The sequence below is a fragment of the Calonectris borealis genome, chromosome W, assembly GCF_964195595.1.
Source record: "Calonectris borealis chromosome W, bCalBor7.hap1.2, whole genome shotgun sequence".
Taxonomy (NCBI): Eukaryota; Metazoa; Chordata; class Aves; order Procellariiformes; family Procellariidae; genus Calonectris; species Calonectris borealis.
The window spans coordinates 56367999-56394350 of record NC_134351.1 but is presented as its reverse complement, the minus strand read 5'-3'; the positions used below and the strand labels follow the sequence as shown (position 1 = coordinate 56394350).

Genomic DNA, 26352 nt, shown 5'->3' with positions numbered 1-26352 from the left:
ATTTCTATTGGTTTGTATAAGGAGTACTGGCAGTGGGCCATGGCCTTTTGGAGAGCGGGTGTCGGGGGGCGGGGAGGAAGCAGGGGAAGTTGTAGGGTTCTTTCTGCAGAAGTATGCATTGAAGAGGAGCTGGTGGTTGTTTTCTCTTAGATGTGCTTGCGCTTTCCTACTGGATGAGGTTAGTGTGTACTGGGAGCAGGATGCCTGTGTCTGAGGAAGGAGGTTGACTGTAGGGACGCTTTCTTGTTTAGCCTACAATGCGGACTATAATGATTATTCTGTCTCTGTGGGGTGAGCAGGTGCATTTGAGATTCTGCTAGCCACTTTTGGGTTGTGTATTCGTGGCTCCTGCTCAGCGGGTGTTTGGATACGTGTTATGATTTGTAATAGAATCAGTTTCTCTCCTTGGTAAGTTACCGTGACTATGCAATTCTGTAAGGAGAGGGAGAGAAGAGAGTGTTTATTTGTGGGTGGGTGTTTCTCTGCTGGTGCTTGGAGTTTTTTTGAAAAGTCCTTAGGCAAATACAGTCGTACTGAGATGAGAAGAAGGGCCTTCAGTGTGTTTTCAAGGTTGGAAAGTTCCTTACGACTCCCCCTGAGGAATATGGATACTTGTCTCTTACAGCAAAGTCTGGATGTCACTGCTGTCTTCCTTTAAGAGATTTGGTGAGTGTGACTTTTGGGGGTGTGTTTGAAACAGTCTATTATATTACATCTGGGCCGTGAAACTATGAAAGGCCTTAACTTTTCCTACTGCTGTTCTGAAGATTGATTACTTTCCTCCATCTCAAAAACATAATAAGGGAGAGCAGTTAAACTCGGGTTACAGTTTCTTGAATCTGGACAGCGTAACTGAGGGAGATTGTGAATGTCTAATTGAAGTATGTGTTAGAGTCCTTCGGGGATTTAAAACACCAGTCTTTATTTTCTACTGAGAAAGATTTTTTTTTTTTTAAATTTTTTTTTTCTTCTGCTCCCGATATTTAGTAAGATCCTGGGAAATATGAGCAAGGACAGGACTGAAGGAATGTTTACCAATCAAACAAGCTTTCTAGTTTGAGACAGCAAAATGTATTAGCTAGAAGCTAGACTATGGGGAAAATAGAAAAGCATTCTGCAGAGTATAAATATAATTTCTACAGTTGTTCAGTAATAAACAAAGAATATTCTCCAGTAAATTCGGGACTTGGCTTGGAATCCTAATGACAGTAGGGAATACAGGTAGGATCCAGGAGTGTTTTGTGTTAGTGTACATGATAAAGTCTTGATCTTACTAATTCTAGAGCTGTGGGGGTAAAAAGTGTGTTTAAATTTCCTTGAGGTACTAATTAGAAAATTAAGGATGAACTTTTTTTGAGAAAATGTGGAAAATACTAGAAGTAGTACAACTTAATAAAAGGAAAGCATGTTTTTGAGTCCTGTTTAAAAAACTAAATCTGTTTAAATTGCTAGATCCTTTTAAAATGGCCCTTGTTAACTGTCTTTCAAAACTATTTGCTTGAATGTTCCCTTTTAGTCTGATTTTGAAAAAGGCTCTTTATAGCTTCGTGCCCTCGATTAAATTTGTGACTTCTGTTGAATGTTAGCTTCTGGGAGTTCAGGAAATGTTTTATTTAATTGTTGTACTGTACTTGTATACTTCACTGCTAGACAAAGGCTTGTTTATGAGCTCTGCCTTATACTGTAACATGGTCAAATCTGATTTAGTTGTGATAGGCCCAGGAAACTTGTTGCTACAAAATTGGCTTCTGTTTCTAGCATTTTCTGTCCTTATTCTTACTATAAATTTAATTTAAACAGAATTGATGATGTAGTGCAAAGTAATATCTTGCTGATCCAGCAGTTCAGGCTCATTGCTCAAAACTCTTATTGGTGGTAAGGAAAATATTGAAGTATGTTGCTTCATATTTAAATGTACCTTCCACTGAGAATATAATTAAGTAACCATAATTCTTATCGTGGCTTTTACACAAGTAACTGATCTCTTCTGTTTTATCAAGTGGCTGGACTTTTTAATTCAGAAACTGCATTTAATGTTAGCGTGACTTCAGTATTTGTTTACTTTTGTTTTAAACTATTGGTTTGCTGAGCATTTGCACTTAATACTAGACTTGAAGTATGAAATGTTCTGTTTGTGAAAGTGCTAGATGAAGATTGTAGAATACCTGAACTGTTATAAATAAAATGTGGTTTAAGAGAATACTAGCCAAAGGCCCCATTATTTGAGAATCAAGCCTCATTAACTATGGAATGGAGAAAATGTGTCAGATGTGTCCTGGTTTCTAAATGTTTGAGGAAACTTATGAAACAAATGTGTGGGAATCAACATTGTACTCATGCTCTGTATGGGAGATGCAGTTACTGTTAGGAAATAGGGTCAAATCTGGCAGCCCGATAGAGGCAAGGCTGCCACAGCTCCATGCCCTCAGGTCCAACCAGTAGCAAGGCTGAGTATGTATTCCCAATAGCCCCCCCCCCCAATACACATATACAACACATACACAGCCAGCCACACATATAACACAGACAGAAACATTCAACACTCACACTAACAGCACCAGTGGCCTCATCCTATTCCCCTCTCTGGCTGATCAGGATGATGGCCCACTAGTGGGAATATATATATGTGTGTGTGTGTAAAAATATATTATTTTATAATAATTTTATTATTTTATAATAGTATGTTTATATATAAATAAAAACACGTGTGTGTACGCAATTTAGATCTCTCCAGTAGCTGGGCTCAGACACTCAGTCTGCTCAGTAGCTGGCCCCAGTATCCCAATCTCCCCAGTTGCTGGCACTTGGACATATGAGCCCCTGAGGCCACAGCCCCACTCCAGTTGCTGGTACAGACCTCCTCACACACACAGAGGCATACACAGAGCTGGCTAGGACTCCTCTGGTCCCCTAGTAGCATACCCCCCCCGTGATCTCACCCTTAGAGACACACCTGGCTCCCAGGTTCCTTCAACTACTTGCTGACTAATCTGGCTTGATCTTTTCTAGTGCTCACACGCTTACTTGCACACCCATACTTGCTTCAGTTGCTGGCACTATGGACACACAGGCCCCTGTGACCTGAGGTTCCACTCCAGTTGCTGGCACTTAATTTACTCACTCTGGTCTCTCCAGTTGCTGGCACCACAGACACACGGGCCCTCTGACCCATGGTCTAACTCCAGTTGCTGGCACTTGGACCCCCATACACACACATGCACACAGAATAGAGTGTCCCTCACCCAGGTGTCCTGGTTTTGGCTGGGATAGGGTTAAATTTCTTCCTAGTGCTGTGTTTTGGATTCAGTATGAGAAGAATGTTAATAACACACTGATGTTTTCAGTTGTTGCTAAGTACCTTGTCAAGGACAACTACCCTCTGCTACCAAGCTAGACTGGGAGGAGGGAACACAGCCAGGACAGCTGGCCCAGCTGGCCAATGGGGTATTCCATACCATGTGACGTCATGCTCGGTATATGAATGGTAGGTGTGATCCAGGAAGTACCGATCGCTACTTGGTTATCGGTCAGTGTGGGTGGTGAGCAATTGCATTGTGCATCACTCATTTTGTATATTCTATCATTATCATTATTATTTTCCCTTTTCTGTTCTATTAAACTGTCTTTATCTCAACCCACGAGTTTTCCTCACTCTTACCCTTCCGATTCTCTCCCCGTCCCACTGGGTGTGTGTGGGGGGAGTGAGTGAGTGGCTGCGTGGTATTTGGCTGCCTGCCAGGTTAAATCACGACACCAGGAAAAGAAATAGAGTTAGAAATAGAGTTTAAGGAGAAGACAGGACAGACTGTGCCAGACAAGTTTACTGACTAGCCAACTATTTACATGTGACTGGCCCTTTTTATCCCCTTACCCCTCTATTTTCCCCACACTTGTGGGGTTCCTCCCCTAAACATCCCATAACAAGACCTGTGCAATCCCAAAATACTCTTCCCCTGCATCCCATGTGTCCCATACCCCTAGGCAGAAACCCCCCTGTCAGTCAGAAAGGTGCTCTGGCGTTGACTCATCTTGATGGGTTTCACCCCTCGACAAGGGCTGATGGCTCTGCTAGGACAGCCCTGGGAGGGGCCTCCCTCTGAGACCTTAATCTGGGTTCACTGTCTGCCATTGTGCCTCTTTGCTATTATGTGGAGGTGGGCCTTTGATGGGCTGATGGCCCCTGTGATGGGCCTGGGAGTAGCCTGGCAGGGTATTATTTGGGCTCTCCCTCCAGCCATTGTCTCTCTGAGCTCCTTTGTGGGTATGCAGATGAGCTTTTTACCACATAATTTTAACAGTTGCCAGTTTGGATTTGAACAGATTAGTTGAGCATAATGCTTTCAGACTTGGCCAGGATGAATTAAAGCCTTTATTTACGTGGTTTCTCTTGTTTAGAGACCACTGTCATAGTCGATAAAACGTTTTTGATCTCACACCCCTATCAGTGAAAAATTTTTGAGCGTGCACCCTATATCATAGAATCATAGAATGGTTTGGGTTGGAAGGGACCTTAAAGATCATCTAGTTCCAACCCCCCCTGCCATGGGCAGGGACACCTTCCACTAGACCAGGTTGCTCAAAGCCCCATCCAATCTGGCCTTGAATACTTCCAGGGATGGGGCATCCACAACTTGTCTGGGCAACCTGTTCCAGTGCCTCACCACCCTCATAGTGAAGAATTTTTTCCTTATATCTAATCTAAATCTACCCTCTTTCAGTTTAAAGCCATTACCCCTTGTCCTATCACTACATGCCCTTGTAAAAAGTCCCTCTCCAGCTTTCTTGTAGGCCCCCTTCAGGTACTGGAAGGCTGCTATAAGGTGTCCCCGGAGCCTTCTCTTCTCCAGGCTGAACAACCCCAACTCTGTCAGCCTGTCTTCATAGGAGAGGTGCTCCAGCCCTCTGATCATCTTCGTGGCCCTCCTCTGGACTTGCTCCAAGAGGTCCATGTCCTTCCTATGTTGGGGGCCCCAGAGCTGAACGCAGTACTCCAAGTGGGGTCTCACGAGAGCGGAGTAGAGGGGGAGAATCACCTCCCTCGACCTGCTGGCCACGCTTCTTTTGATGCAGCCCAGGATACGGTTGGCTTTCTGGGCTGCAAGCGCACATTGCCGGGTCATGTTGAGCTTCTCATCAACCAACACCCCCAAGTCCTTCTCCTCAGGGCTGCTCTCAATTCATTCTCTGCCCAGCCTGTATTTGTGCTTGGGATTGCCCCAACCCATGTGCAGAACCTTGCACTTGGCCTTGTTGAACTTCATGAGGTTCGCACGGGCCCACCTTTCTAGCCTGTCAAGGTCCCTCTGGATGGCATCCCTTCCCTCCAGCATGCTGACCGTACCACACAGCTTGGTGTCGTTGGCAAACTTGCTGAGGGTGCACTCAATCCCACTGTCTGTGTCGCCGACAAAGATGTTTAAACAGTGATGGTCCCAATACCAACCCCTGAGGAATGCCATTTGTCACTGGTCTTGACTTGGACATCAAGCCGTTGACTGCAACTCTTTGAGTGCGACCATCCAGTCAATTCCTTATCCACCGAGTGGTCCATCTGTCAAATCCATGTCTTTCCCATTTAGAGACAAGGATGTTGTGCAGGACAGTGTCAAATGCTTTGCACAAGTCCATGTAGATGATGTCAGTCGCTCTTCTCTTATCCACCAATGCTGTAACCCCGTCGTAGAAGGTCACTAAATTCATCAGGGATGATTTGCCCTTAGTGAAGCCATGTTGGCTGTCACCAATCACCTCCTTATTTTCCATGTGCCTTAGCACAGTTTCCAGGAGGATCTGCTCCATGATCTTGCCGGGCACAGAGGTGAGACCGACTGGCCTGTAGTTCCCTGGGTCTTCCTTTTTTCCCTTTTTAAGAATGGGGGTTATGTTTCCCCTTTTCCAGTCAGTGGGAACTTCACCGGACTGCCACGACTTCTCAAATATGATGGATAGTGGCTTAGCAACTTCATCTTCCAGTTCCCTCAGGACCCACGGATGTCTATTTATTTTTATATATATACATGTACCACTGTGCTAGTATATTATGTACGTTATAAAACTTAGCAAAAAATAGAAATAAAAAAAGATGAGGTAAAGATGAAATAATCAAGTTTTATTTTTTTTTATATTAACAATACAAACCCCCTTTTTGCTCACACTAAATAAATAATAATGTTTTTTAGTGAGAGCAGTGTGACTGAATATGCTTAATTTTTTTTTTTTTAAATCTTGGTTTAACACTTTGCGATACAGCAATTCGAAGGTCTGGTTCTAAGTTCAGTTTATTTTGATACTTGGTTTTAATGTCTGTCATATCTTTGTGAGGTATCTTTTTCAGCTCTGTAGATCCAAATGGGAGAAGTGCGTCTTTGGCTGTGCTTACTAAATCATAATACTCATTTTTCAATCCCACCCACCAATTATGCAAAGTTTTTTTTGAAATTCGGCTAGTAAAATTCCATCTTCCCTGATATCAATCAGTTGTTCTTGCAAACTAATCGGAAGGTGTTGGATTTTTATATTTTTAAGAAATGGGTTCAAAAGCTGTTGAAACTCTCCATTTGGAAGATTTTTAAACAGGTTAGAAAATTCCATTTCCAAGTTTTTTAAGTGTACAGATATGATAGTTTTTATAGGTGACTCACATCGTTTTCGGCATCAAAATCACATAAGAATGGAAACATTTCCAAACAGCCTTTTTCAAAATGCTCTCTGCATAGCACAAGTTTCTTTCGAAAAGCAATTACTTTCTCACTCATTGTGATTGTGGTTTTTTTTTTTTTCTTTTAAAAAGTATCTGCTAGGTAGCATACTACTGACAGCCACCTGTCATCACAGAAAAGGTCAGCAAATTTGGAACACGTGTCTGACAACTCTTTTAAGCACTTTGCCAGGAGATAACCAGTGAACTTCTGTGTGGTACAAAATATTTTCATGGTCACTCCCCATCTCATTACAAAGTATTGTAAAGATTCTGCTATTTAAAGGTCTTGTTTTTATAAAACCAACCACATAGATGACATCCTGTAGCACTTTGTGCACTTATGGCTCCAATTTCTTTGCTGCAATAGCTTGCCTATGAATGATGCAGTGAATGAATTCCATGTGTGGTGCTATCTCTGTAACCTTATCCCAGTATCCTTTTTTTATTCCAGTCAAAGCAGCTGCTCCATCAGTGGTTACACTTGCAGAGTTTTTCCATAAAACATTGTTTTTATTAAAGAAGTAATTTACTGTTGAGAATATATCTTCTCTGGTACATCTTTCCTTTAGTGGCTCACAAAAAAAGTAGTAGTTTGTGTATTTTATTATTGAAACGGAATCTAGCAAATACCATAAGCTGAGACATGTTAGAAACATCTGTCCTTTTATCCAACTCTATAGCCAACTTCCCACAATGCATAATTTGTTCTAATACTTGTTTCTCCAAATCTTCAGTTAGTTTAGTTAAAACTAGATAATATAATCCATAAATCCACTTAAAACTGTAATACGTTGCAGTATGCTGAAAACAAAGACGAGTAAGGGCGCCACTGTCAACCCCTCCGCATTGTGGAACACCCGCTCTTCCCTCAGGATACCTTGCTTACTGTATGTGACATGTGACTGATATACGGACGGAGTGAGGGCACCAGTGTCAATCTGTATATTAAATATTAGTAAAGTTTAATATGTTTTTTTAAAATAAAAAATAAATATAAATAGAAGTTCTAATATTTTTTTCCCGCACCCCAATGGATCATCTTGCACACCCCCTGGGGTGTGCACACCCCACTTTGGAGACCACTGATCTATGACACAGCATGTGCATTAGGCTGTGTGTTAGAAAAAAAAAAATATACACTCTGAAACTGATGCAGACTTATGTAGCTACATCTCTTGACTGAGGTGGCAGTATTGACATTGTTTCTCATTGTGGGCTTCTAAGCCTAGTGCTGCTGGGAATGCCTTTTTGGAACTGTGATTACCATTATGTAGGCATGAAATATGCTTTTAAAAAGCTGTAATCTCAGCAAATATTCTGAACTTCCTTATCAAGTTTACCACTTGAAAATAAGTATGTTATTTCATTTTCAGTTTCACTGTGCTGTTAAGCTAAACATTTTGATTGTCCAGAGAGGTGCAAGGAATATGCAGGGTGTCCATAGTCCTCTGACAATTTCTAGTGAATGTAATATGGGTTCTCATATTTCACTGTTCTGCCACAGTGTTTGAACACCTAGGAAATGCTTGCTTATTTAAGACAGTTGTCAACAGGAAACTTGGTTATGGAAATTTGAAACTAACTTCTAGATGATCTAGTGCATCCTTGTTTTATTGTTAAATGTGTACTGGGACTTTTTGAATGTATACATAATATCTTTCTGGTGTTGGAGAATGCTGCATTTTAGGTTGAGAAATTTAATTTAGGTACTAACCTAAGCTGAACTAAATGGCTGGGGAGCGGGTTCCAGCCAAAAGGAATTGTGCAAATGGAGCAGGGTCCAAAGAGGCTGTAATAAGGAAAAAATAAGGAGTGACACATGTTTGGGTTTTGTAGCAAAAAAAGGAAAGAAATGATACAGCTTTTAGGGATATTTTTTGAGAAGAAACTGCTGTAGCAGAGAGCATGTATTTCTTGATGTGTAGGGGATGTAAGCACCATTTCAATGGGGAGATAAAGGTGCATAGAATCCAATTAAAATCCAATAAACTAGAGAGATGCTTCTTAGTGATGGAGGAGTTAATATGTATGGGGGAAGAATACCCTAAAGTAACAAGTTACTTAAATAAAAGAATCTCTGGAAAAATTAGTGATAAACTTGTAAGTCGAAGAAGGTTAAACTGAAGCTATCATTTGGGTGGCTGGAGTATTATTTATGAACCCATGTGAAAGTTTGATTAGTTTCACCAGTTTGTATCTCTTTGGTACTTTGAGCTTTGCTAAAGCACCTAATTTAAAAAAAAATGTTTAAAGGCCATGCAATTTTAAGACATACTTTCTCATTTTATTTGGGGCAAGGAAAGAGATTTATGGAAACAAATGATGATTTGTAGTAAGATCTGCCTAGTGATACCTAGGGAGCTTTTAGAAATATAAACTGTAGGCTTCTGTTTCAAACATACCTACTGACCTAGCAGCACTTAACTGAAGCATAAAGGTTAACATGATTCTACATATAGCCTCACAGTTTATGTAGCCCAGAAGAAAGTGAAAATCCTTTTTCATAACTGTCAAACTCAGTCTCTAAAAAGATATAAACAAAAAAATGTTTTAGGATTTGTGCTGACTTCCTACGTCTGTCAGAAGAGTTGACTTTTGAAACAGTTCTGTGATAGCCAGAGTATTACTTTGTTCAGAAATGGACAGATTTGACCTTATGAAGCTTCTAACTTCTGAGGAACTATTAATTTATTCTTTTCCTTTTCTTAAATACCTTTGTGACCACCTCCTTCCTAAGTGTGCTTCAGTATTAATTTCAGTAGCAGCAGTCTCTGATAAGAGATTTTTTGTATTTCCCTGAGAACTAATATTCTCAGTGGTTAATTGGAGGAATAGTTTGTTATTAAATTATCTTTTTTTCCAAGCAACTGTGCTTTCCTTCTGGAGATACTATCTCTTCCCCCACCCCCCTTCAGTCTTGACCAGTCTTCTGGCTAAAGTTGGAGTTTTCAGGTTTTCTTACTACTTGGCTGCAGATCTAGACTTTCTCATCTTAAAGAATGTTTCTCTTACATTAAGTTCCAGTGAGTATGCTCATATTAGTTGCCAAAGAACCTTGAAGAGGATGATGTTTATTCTGTTTTATGGAATATAAAACTTACTGAAGGAAAAGTTGAGAGAGCCTAAAATGTGCATGCAACTAATTTTATTAATACTAGAATGTTTTTACGTTTAACATTTTTTTCAAATACAGTAGTTCTGTGACCAATAAAGAAGTCATGAACTTCTTTCATTCTTCTTACCCAGCTTAGCTGTTATAAAGAACAGTTTACATTTGATGTGCTTTAATAATCTGCCAATATTATATGTAATATTTTTCTACAATCCAACCTTTCCTTGTGCACAGTTCAGGAGATGGGACAATAAACCATTGTGGTGGGTTGACCTTGGCTAGCCACCAGGTGCACACCAAGCTGCTCTATCACTCCCCCTCCTCAACTGGACAGGGGAAAGAAAATATGACAAAAGGCTCATGGGTCGAGACAAGGACAGGGAGATCACTCAGCAATTACCGTCACGGGCAAAACAGACTCGACTTGGGGAAATTAATTTAATTTATTACCAATCAAATCAGAGTAGGGTAATGAGAAATAAGAACAAATCTAAAAATACCTTCCCCCCACCCCTCCCTTCTTCCCAGGCTCAACTTCACTCCCAATTTCTCTACCTCCTCCCCCCAAGCAGCGCAGGGGGATGGGGAATGGGGGTTGCGGTCAGTTCATTACACGTTGTCTCTGCTGCTCCTTCCTCCTCACACTCTTCCCCTGCTCCAGCGTGGGGTCCCTCCTATGGGAGACAGTCCTCCACGAACTTCTTCAACGTGAGTCCTTCCCATGGGCTGCAGTTCTTCATGAACTGCTCCAGCATGGGTCCTTTCCATGTGGTGCAGCCCTTCAGGAAGGGACTGCTCCAGTGTGGGTCCCCCACGGGGTCACAAGTCCTGCTAGAAAACCTGCTCCAGCGTGGGCTCCTCGCTTTATGGGGCCACAGGTCCTGCCAGGAGCCTGCTCCAGCGTGGGCTCTCCACAAGGTCACAGCTTCCTTCAGGGCACATCCACCTGCTCCAGTGTGGGGTCCTCCATGGGCTGCAGGTGGATATCTGCTCCACTGTGGACCTCCATGGGCTGCAGGGGGACAACCTGCTTCACCATGGTCTTCATCACAGGCTGCAGGGGAATCTCTGCTCTGGCACCTGGAGCACCTCCTCGCCCTCCTTCTTCACTGGCCTTGGTGTCTGCAGAGTTGTTCCTCTCACATATTCTCACTCCTCTCTCCCAGCTGCTGTTGCACAGCAGATTTTACCCCTTCTTAAATATGTCATCACAGAGGCACTACCACTGATTGGCTCAGCTTTGGGCGGTGGCGGGTCTGTCTTGGAACCGTCTGGAACTGGCTCTATCGGATATGGGGGCAGCTTCTGGCATCTTCTCACAGAAGCCACCCCTATAGCCCCCCAGCTACCAAAACCTTGTGTCATGGTTTAACCCCAGCCAGCAATTAAGCCCCACACAGCCACTCACTCACTCCCCCCTGGTGGGATGGGGGAGAGAATCAGAAGGGTAAAAGGGAGAAAACTCGTGGGTTGAGATAAAGACAGTTTAATAGGGAAAGCAAAAGCCACACGCAAGCAAAGCAAAACAAGGAATTCATTCACTCCTTCCCATCGGCAGGCAGGTGTTCAGCCATCTCCAGGAAAGCAGGGCTCCATCACACATAACGGTTACTTGGGAAGACAAACGCCATCACTCCGAATGTCCCCCCCTTCCTTCTTCTTCGCCCAGCCTTATATGCTGAGCATGACGTCATACGGTATGGAATATCCCTTTGTCCCGGCTGTGTCCCCTCCCAACTTCTTGTGTATCCCCAGCCTACTTGCTGGTGTGAGAAGCAGAAAAAGCCTTGACTCTGTGTAAGCACTGCTCAGCAGTAACGAAAACATCCCTGTATTATCAACACTGTTTCCAGCACAAATCCAAAACATAACCCCATACTAGCTACTATGAAGAAATTTAACTCTATCCCAGCCAAAACCAGCACACTTTGCCATGTAAACCCAATACAACCATGAAGATAAATATATGGGCTGTGTGTGATAATAGATTGTTCTGTACATAATTGTGCCTTATGTAAAGCTTAATTTACAGTTATAATCAGTATCCAAAGAAATCTCTCCTTTGTACATATAATAGAGCATAGTAGAAGATGCTACCTTTGGAATTTGGGGTGGTGGTGGAAGTAAATGGTATTTAAGGATTACTGTGACCTAAACCAGAGTATGTTACCTTTTACAACCTCATTTCTGCCCTCCTGCATACAAGCACATAATTTACTAGCAAGTGTTTTGCATGCAGTTTCACTATATTTCTGAAGTATCTCAAATATTTTTAAATTAATATTTATACAGCTACATAAACTTATGGGACTACAAGAAGCATCTGCCAATGTCTTTTCCCATCAAGGAAGATTGTTTCTTTGGTCACTGTTGCTCACAGGATAGTTGCTTATTTTATGTGGGTGCAGTCAAAGAAATTACGTTCTGCTTTACAGAATCGTTGAGGTTGGAAGGGACCTGTGGAGATTGTCTAGTCCATACCCCACACTCCCCCCAAAGGCAGGGTCATCTAGAGCAGGATGCCCAGGACTGTGTCCGGTTGGGTTTTTACCATCTCCAGGGATGGAGACTCCACAACCTCTCTGGGCAACCTGTTCCAGTGCTTGATCACCCTCACAGTAAAAAAGTTTTTTCTTATGTTTAAATGGAATTTCCTTATTTCAGTTTGTGCCTGCTGCCTCTTGTCCTGTCACTGGACACCACTGAAAAGAGCCTGGCTCCATCTTCTTCAGACCCTCCCTTCAGATATTTATATACATTAATGAGATCCCCCCTGAGCCTTCTCTTCTCCAGGCTGAACAGTTCCAGCTCTCTCAGCCTTTCCTCATAGGAGGGATGCTCTAGTCCCTTTATCATCTTTGTGGCCCTTTGTTGGACTCTCTCCAGTATGTCCATGTCTCACTTGTACTGTGGAGCCCAGAACTGGTCTCACCAATGCTCAGTAGAAGGGAAGTATTGCCTCCCTCATTCTGCTGCCTAATGCAGCCCAGGATGCTGTTGGCTGCCTTTGCAGCCAGGATGTGTTGCTAGCTCATGTACAACTTGGTGTCTGCCAGGACCCCTGGGTCCTTCTCTGCAAAACTGCTTTACAGTCGGTCAGCCCCCAGCATATATTGGTGCATGGGGTTGTTTCTCCCTAGGTGCAGGACTTTGCACTTCCCTTTGTTGAACTTCATAAGTTTCACGTCAGCCCATTTCTCCATCCTCTCGAGGTCCTTCTGGATGGCAGCACACCTGTCTGGTGTATCAACACTCTTCCCAATTTTGGATCATCAGCAAACTTGCTGAGGGTGCATTCTGTCCCATTGTCCAGGTCATTAATGAAGAGGTTAAATGGGATCAGACTCAGTATTGACCCTTGGGATATACCACTAGTGACTGGCCTCCATCTGGATGTTGTGCCACTGATCACAACCCTTTGAGGTCAGCAGTTCAGCCAGTTTCTAATTCACCTCACTGTCCAGTGCTCTAGTCCATACTTCATCAGTTTGTCTATGAGGATGTTGTGGGAGACAGCATTGAAAGTCTTGCTGAAGTCAAAATGAACGTTATCCACTGTTCTCCCCTCATCCACCAAGCCAGTCATCTCATTGTAGCAGGCTGTTGTATTGGGTTTATGTGGCAATGTTTTGGTAGCAGGGGGTGGGGGCTGCAGGGGTGGCCTCTGTGAGAAGAGGCCAGGGGCTGCCATGTGCCAGAAATAGCCGGTTCCAGCTGGCTCAGTAACGTCTCCACCACTGGCCAAAGCTGAGCTGATCAGTGAAGCTGGTGGCACTTCTATGAAAACATTTTAGAAAGGGTAAAACGCTGCACAGATGGGGGTTGCAGGAAGTGTGAGAAACAATCCTGCAAACACCAAGGTTGGAGAAGAAGGAGGGGGAGGATGTGCTCCAGGTGCTGGAGCAGATATTCCCCTGCAGCCAGTGGAAGTTTTGGAAGAGACCACAGTGGACCAGGAATTCCCTGCAGCCTGTGGAGAGGACCACAGAGGAGCAGGTGGATATTTCCTGAAGGAACTGCGGCCTATGGAGGCCCCATGCTGAAGGAGGTTTATCCTGAATGACTGCAGCCTGGGGAGAAGACCGATGCTGAAGCAGGGGAAAAGTGTGAGGAGGAAAGAGCATCAGAGAAGAACTGTTATGAACTGACCATACCCCTCTATACCCCCTGCACCACTTGTGAGGGGTGGGGGGAGGTAGAAGAGTCAGGAATGAAGGAGTGAAATTGAGCCTGGGAAAAAAAAGGATGGGGTGGGGGAAGATGTTTTAATTTTTGTCTTTGTTTCTCACCATCCAAATCTATTTTAATTGACAATAAAATTAATTTTCTGCAAGTCAAGTCTGTTTTGCCCGTGACAGTAATTGGTAAGTGAACTCCCTGTCCTTATCTCGACCCATGAGCTTTTCCATCTTATTTTTTCCTCCTGTCCTGTTGAGGAGGGGGAGTGACAGAGCAGCTGGGTGGGGGTCTGGCAGTCAGCCAGGGTCAACCCACCACAGCTGTCATGATGGTTAAGCATGATTTATGCTTCATAAATCCCTGCTGACTACTCCAAATTGTCTTCTTATCTGCTATGCATTTAGAAATGGTTTCCAGGATGATTTGCTCCATCACCTTCCTAGGGATTGAGGCAATGCTGATCAGCCTTTAGTTCCCTAGACCCTCCTTCTTGAAGATAGGAGTGACACTTTCTTCCAGTCCTCAGGAACGTTCCCCAGTCTCCATGATCGATCAAAGATTATCGAGGGTGGCCTCACAATGACATCAGTCAGCTCCCTCAGCACTTGTGGGTGCATCTCTTCATGTCCCATGGACTTGTGTATGTCCAGTTTGTTTAAATATTCCCTAACCCAATCCTCCTCCACCAAGGGTAAGTTTTCCTTGCTCCAGACTTCTCCTCTGGTCTCAGGGGCCTGGGATTCCTCAGGGCAAATCTTCCCAGTAAAGACCGAGGCAAGAAGTCACTGACTACTCTTGACCTTTTCCATGTCCTTTGTCACCAGGTCCCCTGCCCCGTTCAACAGCAGGACCACATTTTCCCTAGTCTTCCTTTTGCTCCTGATGTACTTTTGTCATGGTTTAGGTCAGGACAGACTAAATGCTGTGCAATAATTGGATCCGTGTGAAGGAGTTTGGATATTTATTGCCTCTGCATAGAAGTGATTAATGAGCTATGGAAAACTGATTATCTCTACTTCCCCTTTCCTTGCTGACTGGAGCAGCAGTTGTCAGTAGCCAGGAGAAGGGTGCTGAGCGTGCTGGTTCTGGTTGCATGAGCTTGGTTCCAGGTATCCCTGGAGGTCCTCTGCGGTCAGACATCTCCAAAGGTAAAGTTGTTCTGCTCCCCTTCAGGCTGAGGTGGATGAGTTTTATGAGGTGGACAGCATCTTCCAGATTGTCTGATTTTTATTGGTTGATGGGCTACTCCGAGCCGTCACTTGTTGATTGGTGTAGCGAGTTGTTAGGCAAATATTCTTGTATAAGTTTAATTTTACTATTTCTGCCAATTATGCATTTTTTTCATAACACCTGTCTAATTGTGGTTTATCTAACAAAAGTTACATCTCTAACAACTAAAAAGCAATATACCAAAGGTCAAACTGTAGGCCTCTGACATTGGCCTAATTACTTGAGTGATATCAGCTCAGTAGGAAAAGACAACTTGTAGAAGCCATTCTTGTTGCCCTCACCAGATTCAAATCCATATAGGCTTTAGCTTTTATAACTGCATCCACGCACACTTGGACAGTGTCTCTATGTTCCTCCTGGGTCACCTATCCATACTTCCACTTCTTTTACACTTCTTTTTTATGCCTGAATTTAGTCAGGAGCTCCTTGTTCATTCATTTAGGCCTCCTGCCGCCTTTGCTTGATTTCCTGCTCGATGGTATGTACCAATCTTGACCTTGGAGGAGGTGATCCTTGAAAATGATCCATCTCTCCTGGACCCCTTTTCTCTCCAGGGCTGTATCCCATGGGATTCTTCCAAGCAGATTCCTGAAGAGGCCAAAGTCTGTTCTCCTGAAGTCCAGGGTTGCGATCCTGCTTTTTGCCTTGCTCCCTCCTCTGGGTGGAGGAGGGTGAAATACAGCAAGTCTCTTCAACTAGAGCCTATAAGGATCAGCCAAGAAGCCTTCCAGACTCTCCTGGTTTTTTGTTTGTCACTGCAGGGAACAACAAATGAACATGGAGAAGAGGGGACTGTTGGCTGCTATAGACACATTGGGAAGGAGTGTGGTATAAAATGTTAAGATTGACTCATAGAATAATAGAATCATAGAATCATAGAATCATACAGGTTGGAAAAGACCTCTAAGATCATCATGTCCAACCGTCAACCCAACACACCATGCCCACTAAACCATGTCCCTAAGGGCCTCATCTACACGTCTTTTAAATACTTCCAGGGATGGTGACTCCACCACTTCTCTGGGCAGCCTGTTCCAAGGCCTGATCACTCTTTCAGTAAAGAAATTTCTCCTAATGTCCAATCTAAACCTCCCCTGGTGCGACTTGAGACCATTTCCTCTCGTCCTATCGCTAGTTACTTGGGAGAAGAGACCGACACCCACCTCACTACAACCTCCTTTCAGGTCGTTGTAGAGCGCGATGAGGTCTCCCCTCAGCCTCCTCTTCTCCAGGCTAAACAGTCCCAGTTCCCTCAGCCGCTCCTCATAAGGCTTGTGCTCCAGGCCCTTCACCAGCTTCGTTGCCCTCCTCTGGACACGCTCCAGCACCTCCATGTCCTTCTTGTAGTGAGGGGCCCAGAACTGAACACAGTATTCCAGGTGCGGCCTCACCAGTGCCGAGTACAGGGGCACGATCACCTCCCTAGTCCTGCTGGCCACACTATTCCTAATACAGGCCAGGATGCCATTGGCCTTCTTGGCCACCTGGGCACACTGCCGGCTCATGTTCAGCCGGCTGTCAACCAGCACCCCCAGGTCCTTTTCCTCTGGGCAGCTTTCCAGCCACTCTTCCCCAAGCCTGTAGCGTTGCATGGGGTTGTTGTGGCCAAAGTGCAGGACCCGGCACTTGGCCTTGTTGAACCTCATACAGTTGGCCTCGGCCCATCGATCCAGCCTGTCCAGGTCCCTCTGCAGAGCCTTCCTACCCTCGAGCAGATCAACACTCCCGCCCAACATGGTGTCATCTGCAAACTTACTGAGGGAGCACTCAATCCCCTCATCCAGATCATTGATAAAGATATTGAACAGGACTGGCCCCAGTACTGAGCCCTGGGGAACACCGCTCGTGACCGGCCGCCAACTGGATTTAACTCCATTCACCACAACTCTCTGGGCTCGGCCGTCCAGCCAGTTTCTTACCCAGCGAAGAGTGTACCTGTCTAGGCCGTGAGCCGCCAGCTTCTCTAGGAGAATGCTGTGGGAGACAGTGTCAAAGGCTTTACTGAAGTCCAGGTAGACCCCATCCACAGCCTTTCCCTCATCCACTAGGCGGGTCACCTGGTCATAGAAGGCGATCAGGTTGGTCAAGCAGGACCTGCCTTCCATGAACCTGTGCTGGCTGGGCCTGATCCCCTGGTTGTCCCGGACATGGCTCGTGAGCACCCTCAAAACCAACCGCTCCATGATCTTCCCTGGCACCGAGGTCAGGCTGACCGGCCTGTAGTTCCCCGGATCCTCCCTCCGGCCTTTCTTGTAGATGGGCGTCACATTGACGAGCCTCCAGTCATCCAGGACCTCCCCAGTTAACCAGGACTGCTGGTAAATGATGGAGAGTGGCTCAGCAAGCTCCTCCGCCAGCTCCCTCAGTACCCTCGGGTGGATCCCATCCGGCCCCATAGACTTGTGAGCGTCCAGGTGGCGTAGCAGGTCGTTAACTGCTTCCTCTTGGATTATGGGGGGTTTATCCTGCTCGCCGTCCCTGTCTTCCAGCTCAGGGGGCTGAGTGGCCTGAGGATAACTGCTCTGACTATTAAAGACTGAGGCAAAGAAGGCGTTGAGTACCTCAGCCTTTTCCTCATCCTTGGTGGCAACATACCCCCCCGCATCCAATAGAGGATGGAGATTCTCCTTGGCTCTCCTTTTGTCATTAATATACTTATAAAAGCATTTTTTGTTGTCTCTCACGACAGTATCCAGGTTGAGTTCTAGCCGGGCTTTTGCCTTTCTAATTTCCTCTCTGCACGACCTAACGCGATCCCTGTACTCTTTACAGTTCTCCCTGTCTCTGTGATTCCATCTGTGTTTCAATCTGAGGCATAACTCGATAAGGGAATTGGAGCTGAAATGCACATTTGTGTGTGGTGGTGTGGTGCCTCCCCCGACCCAATCTCAACTTTTGCCACTGGGCATCTAAAGTATCCTTGTTTTACCCCTCAAACTTCTATGCTGATGCTCAATATTAGAACTATTTAGAAAAAGTATCTTGTTGATTCTGTTCATATTTTATACTACTATATTGCTTTTACTCTGTCTTTGAAGCAGTTCTCCTTTGGGGAGTATCCTTGAAGTGAGAAAAGTCTCCTTAACAATATTGAAAGATTTTAGCTAGGCTAGTAAAATTCATTGTGCAAGAGTCATTGCCTACAGAATCCAAGCTGCCCAGAGGAAAAGGACCTGGGGGTGCTGGTTGACAGCCAGCTGAACATGAGCCGGCAGTGTGCCCAGGTGGCCAAGAAGGCCAACGGCATCCTGGCCTGTATCAGAAATAGTGTGGCCAGCAGGACTAGGGAGGTGATCGTGCCCCTGTACTCGGCACTGGTGAGGCCGCACCTGGAATACTGTGTTCTGTTCTGGGCCCCTCACTACAAGAAGGACATGGAGGTGCTGGAGCGTGTCCAGAGGAGGGCAACAAAGCTGGTGAAGGGCCTGGAGCACAAGCCTTATGAGGAGCGGCTGAGGGAACTGGGGTTGTTTAGCCTGGAGAAGAGGAGGCTGAGGGGAGACCTCATCACGCTCTACAACGACCTGAAAGGAGGTTGTAGTGAGGTGGGTGTCGGTCTCTTCTCCCAAGTAACTAGCGATAGGACGAGAGGAAATGGTCTCAAGTCGCACCAGGGGAGGTTTAGATTGGACATTAGGAAAAATTTCTTTACTGAAAGAGTGGTCAAGCATTGGAACAGGCTGCCCAGGGAAGTGGTTGAGTCACCATCCCTGGAGGTATTTAAAAGATGTGTAGATGAGGCTCTTAGGGACATGGTTTAGTGGGTGTCATGGTTTAACCTGGCAGGTAGCCAAATACCACGCAGCTGCTTGCTCACTCCCCCCCACACCCAGTGGGACGGGGAGAGAATCGGAAGGGTAAGAGTGAGGAAAACTCGTGGGTTGAGGTAAAGACAGTTTAATAGAACAGAAAAGGGAAAATAATAATGATAATGATAGAATATACAAAATGAGTGATGCACAATGCAATTGCTCACCACCCACGCTGACCGATAACCAAGTAGCGATCGCTACTTCCTGGATCACGCCTACCATTCATATACTGAGTATGACGTCACATGGTATGGAATACCTCGTTGACCAGCTGGGCTAGCTGTCCCGATGATGCTCCCTCCCATCCTCTGCGTGGTGGTATGAGAGCTGTCCTTGGCAGGATACTTAGCAACAACTGAAAACATCAGTGTGTTATCAACATTCTTCTCATACTAAATCCAAAACACAGCACTAGGAAGAAATTTAACCCTATCCCAGCCGAAACCAGGACAGTGGGCATGGTGGTGTTGAGTTGATGGTTGGACTCGATGATCTTAGAGGTCTTTTCCAACCTTAATGATTCTATGATTCTGGCTGGTTTATTGCCGGCTAACTGCACTGTCCTGGGCTAATTTTGAACACTCTCTGTATGGAAATAAATACCATGTAAATGTTTCCCAACTTTGTGTCAGTGTTAATATGGAGCTTTGGAATATCTTACAGCAAGAACTTGATTTTGAGTACTAAAGCAATAGATATGTGATGAAATAAAACAATACAAAATGTATAGTTTTGCACCTGCATGTCTAATTGTGAGGCCATCTGTTGAAACTAGTGTCAAGTGAAAAACATAGATGCACTAGTTAATTGCATTCACCAAAATGTGAAGCTGTGCAGTAGCTGGCCAATTTTGGGATGTACTAGAGCAGGGATTTCCAGTGGGGCAAAAGAATAGTGATGCTACTGTCCTGCATGCATGCTAACTACCCATCTTCAAGATATGAATGATTCTCCGCTGGAACAGGTACAGAGAGGACCATTAAGATACAGAGGCTGAAAAGTGAAGTAAAGGGGTCTGGCTAGCTTAGCCTGGCAAAACAGGCTGAGAGAGGGATATGATGGTGCTAACATAGCCAGTTAACAAGTTACTGTAAATTAGCTGAGCCATTTTAAGCTTGGTGACTCAGTCTTGTGCCAGAGACTTAAGTTTGATTTAGAAATGTGTAACCCCATTGCCAGTTGTGCAAATTTGAGGACTGAATTTGTTTAAACGTAGTGTATAGTCTGTTCTTAAACTGGTTGACGTATATTATAATTTCTGAAAATGCAGAAGACTAGTATCAGAAACTATACTGTTCTTGTCTCTAATAATATAAGTAGGAAATTTTTAGGGTCTGCCTCATGTATCTAATCCTTTAGATGGGGGAAGGGGATACCAACAGGATTGCAGTAGGTAAGCCAAGGGTTGGCATGGCATCGCCTGAGGGTGGCAATGCTAGTGGGAACATTTACGCTGCTCCTGGGAGCACGGAGGGCTCAGGAGCGTATCTGAAATGCTTGTACACCAACGCATGCAGTATGAGAAACAAACAGGATGAACTGGAAGTGTTGGTCAGCTCCCAGAGCTACGATATCATTGGTATTAGTGAGACTTGGTGGAATGAGTCCCACAATTGGAGTGCTGGGATGGAGACTACAGGCTGTTCAGGAGGGATAGGTGGGGCAGGTGAGGTGGAGGTGTCGCAGCGTATGTAAGGGAGAGGTTTGATTGTACAGCCCTTACAGTTAGTGATGATGTGGTTGAGAGCCTCTGGGTGAGGATTAGGGGGATGGAAAACAAAGCAGATGTTGTAGTGGGTGTCTACTACTGATCACCCAGCCAGGATGTAAGCACTGATGAGTTATTCTATAGGCAATTAGGAGAAATCTCTGGATCGGTAGCCCTTGTCCTTATGGGAGATTTCAACTTCCCAGACATCAACTGGGAATATCATACTGCTGTGACAAGCAAGTCTGGGAAATTCCTGAAGTTTGTGGAAGATGATAACTTCTTGTCACAAGTACTCAGTGAGCCAACTAGGAAAGATGCCCTCCTAGACTTGCTGTTTGTGAATAGAGAAGAACTCATGGGGGATGTGATGGTAGGTGGCTGTCTTGGCCACAGTGATCACAAAATGGTTGAGTTTAAGATTTTCAGTGTAATGAGAAAAAAGGACGGCAGAGTTGCTACCCTGGACTTCAGGAGAGCAGACTTTAAGCTATTCAGGGAGCTATTTAGCAGTGTCCCCTGGGGATCTGCTTTTCAGGGCTTAGGAGTCCACGAGTGCTGGTCAGTCTTTAAGAACCACCTTTTAGAAGCACAGGAGCAGGCAATTCCACTGTGTCAAAAGTCAAGCAAGCAGGGCAGAAGACCAGCTTGGCTGAACAGGGAACTTCTTGTGGAGCTCAAGAGGAAAAAGAAATTGTATGATCTCTGGAAGCGAGGTCAGGCTTCACAGGAAGATTACAGAGCCGCGGTTCGTATATGCAGGGAGAAGACACGAAAGGCCAATGCTCAATTAGAGTTGAAACTGGCCAGTGTTGTTTCAGATAACAAGAAGGGTTTTTTTAAGTACATTAATAGCAAGAGGAGGTCTAAAGAAAACATTGGACCGATACTTGTTGAAGATGGTCATCTGACTAACAGGGATGAAGAAAAAGCGGAGGTATTCAATGCATTTTTTGCCTCAGTCTTTAATAATACTGATAGACCTTGTTCTGCCTGGTCCCCTGAGTCGGAGGACTACGAGTGTGGAAACAGTGACTTTCCATTTGTGGACACTGAAATTGTAAGGGACCAGCTGTATCAGCTGAATGTTCACAAGTCCATGGGGCCTGATGGGATTCATCCCAGAGTACTGAAGGAGCTAGTGGATGTTACAGCAGGACCCCTCTCGATCATCTACCAAAGGTCTTGGGAGTCTGGGGAGGTCCCTGCTGGAAGCTAGCCACTGTTATTCCAATCTACAAAAAGGGCATGAGGGAAGACCCAGGGAACTACAGACCTGTTAGTCTAACCTCAGTACCTGAAAAAATTATGGAGAAGATCATACTGAGTACTATTAAAAGGCATTTGAAGAACAATGCAATCATCAGGCACAGTCAACATGGGTTCACAAAGGGAAAGTCCTCCTTAACTAATTTGATATCCTTCTGTCACGAATGGGTGGTTTTAAGGCTGCATAAAGAATCACTGGCAAGGTATTGGCAAAGGGTAATTTTAATAGAAATTTATAGAAACGTGACTTAACAGAATTTGATGGCAAGGTTCACTCTATTACTTATTACATGGATTAAGTTACACAGGGGAAAATCGTATTAGAATTGTGTTGGAATGATTTGTACAGAAATTAAGAGTAAAAGGGTTAAAAGATAAAAGGGGGAGCCTCCCGTTGAGTCACGAGGTTCAGAAGCAATCCAACTGGACCCAATCTTAGTCTCAGACTTGGACAACGGTTTATGTCTAATACAGAAAGGGATAGGAAGGACCTCCCGTTGGGTCACGAGGTTCAGAGTAGACCCTTTTGGCTGGATCTACCCTTAGTCTCAGACCTGGGCAACGGTTTATGACTAAAGGGTTAAGAGTTTTTAGCAGCAACTGAGAGTCTTACAATGCTTAAACATTGATCAATTTGACAGCTTACACAAAGAATTAGTTAAGATACTACAAAGATTAAAACAACTTAACTACAGGTTATACTTGTTAGTAACCATATATATAAACATATAAAAAGATCTAGATCAATTAATACATATATAACTACAGATAACTGTAAGCGCGCAAAAGATCTAGATCAATCAATACACATATATGTAACTACAGATAACTGTAAGCGCGCAAAAGATCTAGATCAATCAATACACATATATGTAACTACAGATAACTGTAAGCGCGCAAAAGATCTAGATCAATCAATACACATATATATATATATGCATATGAATATGGTACCAAAGCTAAATGAAAGGCCTAGAGTTAAAGGTATACCTGTTAAAAATTCTCCTCGAGTCCCGTGAAATACTCACATCAAATGCTTTGGCATTTCCCAACGGGCAAAGAGTTGAGCCCTGAGGAGTGTCTCAGCCCAGAATCTCGGGGATCCTCCGAGTATCGCAAATTCGAGTTTGCGGACTCTGAGAGGCATCCCACTCAGAGGGAGATTCTGGATGCAGCCCGCTGCGGTCCAGGAGAGCTCAAAGGGTCTCACTTGGTACCGCTGTTTATAGGTTTGCAAGATGATTGGCTTTAGTCATCAGTAAATTTCCATTTTGGCTACTATCCGAGGTGGTCCAGGATAGTAATTATGGTATTGTTTCATGGTAACAATGGTATCATTCCACTTGAGCTATGATCCAGGTAGGGAAAGCTTCAGGGCTGTCAGAGATGACGAATTATCCCTTGTTTCTGTTCCCTACCTTGATCATGTAGCTAGTGTCCCTGGTACGATCAGTGTTGTTCCCCACCTTAGCCATGCAAGAGTGCTTGGTACGGCCAAGGGACGCTTAACCACCCAACTCATGCACAATGGCTAAAGCTTAACAGAAGGTTCTGAGATCGTATTGTAGCCCAGAGGAAAAGAAGGGGGGGGAATGCACCACCACAATCCACCCTGTGACTAAAGTCAATCCATCTGTCCCTCACAGAGTGGCGGTGTGGTCGCCTCTTGCCTCTGTGCCTATAAACAGATCAATGCCATATTCCAATTGTAATTGAGGGAAATTTTTGGTCGGTTTGTTTGATTATTAAGATTTTGTTAAATGTGATAGAGCAATCTTATATGTGCAAGGAGGTCTTGATAACAGTGTTACTTGTCTAGCTATTTTCCACACTCTGACATACAGAACAATGTTTAACAGCAAGCATAATATAACAGAAATTAGTAAAATTACAATGGGGTGTAAAATTCGATTTAAAGTCTCTGTTGCAGTCGGCAACCATCCGAATAAAGTGTCCCACCAATGATGTTTTCCATCTTTCTTCACTCTTTCTAAGACACGGTGTATTTCTTTTGTATCGTGATGGACAGTAATTAGAGTCTTTTGTCCATGATTTTGGATTCGTTGTAGTACTTGGTTCAGGTCGTCGTGTTGCAACAGTTTTCTCACCAATGTGAGGTTCATTCCAATAGGGGTAGGTAGTAAATTTTGATAGGGTGTGTAGTTTGATTGTAGCATCTGATGAGTTGTGACAGGGGCTGAATAGTTGAAGTCACATCCTATGATTTTGGTGAAATTACAAATACAGACATTTGAATGGTTATTTGTTTTTACAGTGGTGTTATCTGTAAGTATAGAATCACAAAGAGTTCTTAGACAAATGCATCCGTTTCCAACATATATTAGTACAGTTTCGGGGGTTTCATCAGTATGTATTTCAAAATGACAAATACTTTGTTCAGTGTCAAGACAAATGTCTTGAGCTTTTAGGGTATTGCCTTCACAAATGAATCCTTGTTGTTTTCGTACAACACATGCATCTACATCAATAGTTTGCCATTTGTTTTTATTTTGTTGGGCCCATACTCTGTGTTCTAGTGGATAGAGTACAGTTCTGTTGGTTCAATTCTAGTGCAATGATTGGGTATATAGTGTATACCGAAGCATTGCGTATTGTCAAGACAAAAGCTGTTACTTTGTTATCAGTGGGGTTATAAGTGAAATTAACTAAATGCCATCAGGATTGGAATTCCCTTTCAAATTTAGTTACATTATCTCAAATTGCCTTTTGAATTTCAGTGGGCAAGGTGCCTTCATTGCTTTCCCTTATAATTGTTGTTACAGTAGATTGCACCCACAACTGAGAAACGTGTATGGTGCAGAATGTGCTGTAGTTACCACATTGATTAGCATGAACAAAGGAAGTGAGGGTCTCCACCCCGTGCGTTGGGTTTGTTGGTGTATAAGCCAGATTTGGTTTATGCTGGCAATGATTGCTCCTGTGAGAAGGATAAGCAATCCTTCAATGGTTAACCCAATCTCCAAGGGAGGTGTGTTGGTATCACTCCTGGTATCTTTCCTGGAAAGAGAAAACAATACAAGTCTCGGGGGGGGGGGGGGTTCCAGACGGGTTACCCCTTAGTAATTTAACTTGTTTAACTGCTCGGACTAAAGATAACAGTCCCTTTTCCCACTCGGAATATCTCTGCCCTGTTTCTTTAAATGCAGTCGAGCTGAACATCAAAGGTCTTTTCGGTCCGTCAGGGCTAGTTTGGAAACAGGTTACAGTAAGTACCATGTTCAGCAAAACTCCATTCTGCTGTAATAGGGTCGTGGGAGTGTACTGGTTCCAGTGACTGACATGGCTTTAATTCCTGTACTACAGTTTTGACTGCCTCTTCATGTTCTGAATTTCATTTCCACGGTTTTCCCTTTCGTAAAAGTGAGTATATTGGGCGAGCAATGATAGGAAATTTAGGTATGTTTTTTCCAGTATCCTAAAGTACCTATAAGCTGTTCTAATTCTTTCTTAGATTGGGGTATCTGCAATTGTTCTAATTTACTTAGGGTGTCTGGTGGAACTGTTGTACTACCTGCAATCCACCAAGTGCTTAAAAATTTTACTTCCTTACTTGGTCTCTGACATTTCTCCGGTGGAGTTTCAACTTCTGCTTTTTGTAATGCCTGCCATACTGTTGTTGTTTTCCCTACTTCTTCAGGGGAATCTCCTCCAACTAGAATATCATCTATGTATTGGTACAGTTTCACATTCTGGGGCAGTGAGACTGTTTGTAAAAGTTCAGCAAGCGCAGCATGGGCAATGGTAGGTGAATGTTTATACCCTTGTGGGAGTTTGTTAAAGGTATATTGTATACCTTCCCAAGTAAAAGCAAATTTTTCTTTATTTTTTTCTTGCAAGGGGACCATAAAGAATGTCTTTTACATTTAGGGTTGCCATCCAGGGGTGTGCAGTTGCTTGCAGTGTAGCTGTTAAAACTGCAATATTGGGTACTGCAGCCGTTAACGGAGCTGTGTTAGCATTGAGGTGGCGATAATTAATTGTTAATTGCCACCTCTCATCTGGTTTTCGGACTGGCCAAATTGGTGAATTATAAGGGGAGTGGGTTCTGGAGATGATTTTTCGTTTTTCCAAATCAGCTATGACTTCAGAGATTCCAGCTCGTGCCGCAGCAGAAATTGGATACTGCGAGACGTTTGTGACTTTTGAGTCAGGGAGTGCAGGGGCTGCGTGGAGTAGATGCACTACAGCTTTCCGCCTCGTATTAGGGTCAACATTTGAACCAAAGGACCATACGCTGTTATCCGGCAGATGCCAGGTTTGGTCATTCAAAACATCGAAACCTAAAATATTTTCATTGTGATCTTTAACTGCAAAGCAAGTA

General features: G+C 44.0%; 1 protein-coding gene across 1 annotated transcript in view; it reads left to right on the top strand.

Moving 5' to 3' along the window:
- LOC142074783 (UV excision repair protein RAD23 homolog B-like) overlaps nt 1–26352 on the top strand; it is a 122838-nt gene that overhangs the window by 483 nt on the left and 96003 nt on the right. The gene's annotated exons all lie outside the window — the stretch shown is intronic.